We start from the raw sequence: 2,085 nt of genomic DNA, 5'->3' as shown, positions 1-2,085 counted from the left end.
TTTTGTGATCTATTGTATAACTGCTCATGAAATACTGTATGCTTTTATTTTGTGACTTATGCAACGTATACAGCATAAGTTATAGTGCATACACACGGTCAGATTTTCCATCAGATTTGAACGATAACGATTTTAAAAATCGTTCAATCGTTCAAATCTGATGAAAAAATCGTTCATGTATACATACATGAACGATGCGCGTTGACGTTTGTCAGAGAACGATATCTGAGATCTGACATGTTTGCAGTCAGATTTGTTAGATATCGTTCTTTTTCTTCAGATATCGTTCAAATCGTTCACTGTTGCTTGTTTTGAACGATTTGATCGATTTTTTCATTGGTGGCCACTCCCCGAGGTTCCATTTTGTGATCAGCGCGACGCAGAGCCAGCAGTGCAAGCCGGTGGTGCAGCTGAAGACGCCCAAGACACTCAAAATAAGGTAAGGATATTTTTTTATTTAGGAGCAGCATTTGAAAGCAGTGGGGGCCGGCAGCATGGGGGTTTAATAAGGATACCAGCGGGCCATCAGCAGCGGGGGGGGGGAGGGGGGGCTGGAATGGAGGACACACGCGGGGACATTGTTTTCCATATGACCTGCGGGCCATCAGCAGCGGTGGCAGTGTGGGGGAGGGAGGGGGGCTGGAATGGAGGACACACGCGGGGACATTGTTTGGGATATGAGCTGCGGGCCATCAGCAACGGGGGCAGTGTGGGGGAGGGTGGGGGGGCTGGAATGGAGGACACACAAGTGGGGACATTGTTTGGGATATGAGCTGCGGGGGGCAGTGCAGGGGGGGAGGGTGGGACTGGAATGGAGGACACACCAGCGGGGACATTGTTTTTTATATGAGCAGCAGGCCATCAGCAGCGGGGTGATGGGGGACATGGAGGGGACACCAGTTTTGGACAATGTATTCAGCCACTGCTGCAAAACCTGGTATGTTGTTATTTTATCATCTGCGATGTTATGGGAAAACCTGGCATATCATATAGGACCTGCCATGCTGCAGTAAAAGCTGGCATGCTGTTATTTTATCATCTGCGATGTTATGGGAAAACCTGGCATGTCATATAGGACCTGCCATGCTGCTGCAAAACCTGGCATGTTGTTATTTTATCATCTGCGATGTTATGGGAAAACCTGGCATGTCATATAGGACCTGCCGTGCTGCTGCAAAACCTGGCATGTTGTTATTTTATCATCTGCGATGTTATGGGAAAACCTGGCATGTCATATAGGACCTGCCATGCTGCTGCAAAACCTGGCATGTTGTTATTTTATCATCTGCGATGTTATGGGAAAACCTGGCATGTCATATAGGACCTGCCATGCTGCTGCAAAACCTGGCATGTTGGTTATGTGACAGAAGCCCTCACAGGTATCACGGGTAGAGGCACAGCACGTGCTAGCGCATAAATGGATCTCAGCGACATAGGATATAGTATTTTTAATGGGCCAGTTTTTTTTTTTATTTTAAAGGCTTTTTTTTTTTTATGTTATGATAATTGACAAACCTGTTTTTTTGAATGTCTCTTTGAATCTTTGTATTTCAGACATGCCTGGTAACAAGGAATACTGGACAGGATTTCTTGAAATCTACTAAGCCAATGAGTGTCTGTGGAATATGCAATTGAAAGAATACTCAGATTGGGGCTTTAAACACAAGGGCTATGTGAAACTGCAGGAGTATTGCAAGGCCCTGAACAAAAATGTAACCATTGACTGGGTAAAGCAGAAGATCAATAATTTCCGAACAACCTTCATGCGGGAGCACACAAAATATGAGAATGCCAAACGTTCGGGAGCTGGGGCAGATGAGGTGAAGAAACCAGCATTATGGTATTACAACATCCTGTCCTTCGTCCTGACGAAAGAGGCGGAGACACAGTTAGCTCACTGGAGGCGGCCGTGGAGGTGACTCCTCCTATTGACGTAGCGGAGACTCAGGATTCTGTAAGTTCTTGGACTATATAGTTTTTTTTTAAATATTCTAGAACCTGTTAAATATAGTTTTCCAATGCTATGTAAGTATGTAGTGATGTAGGTGTTTTTTTGTTTTTTTATTTTATAAATTATTTTGATTT

The sequence above is a fragment of the Taudactylus pleione genome, unplaced genomic scaffold, assembly GCF_031769625.1.
Source record: "Taudactylus pleione unplaced genomic scaffold, aTauple2 ptg000066l, whole genome shotgun sequence".
Taxonomy (NCBI): Eukaryota; Metazoa; Chordata; class Amphibia; order Anura; family Myobatrachidae; genus Taudactylus; species Taudactylus pleione.
This window is presented reverse-complemented; position numbering follows the sequence as displayed.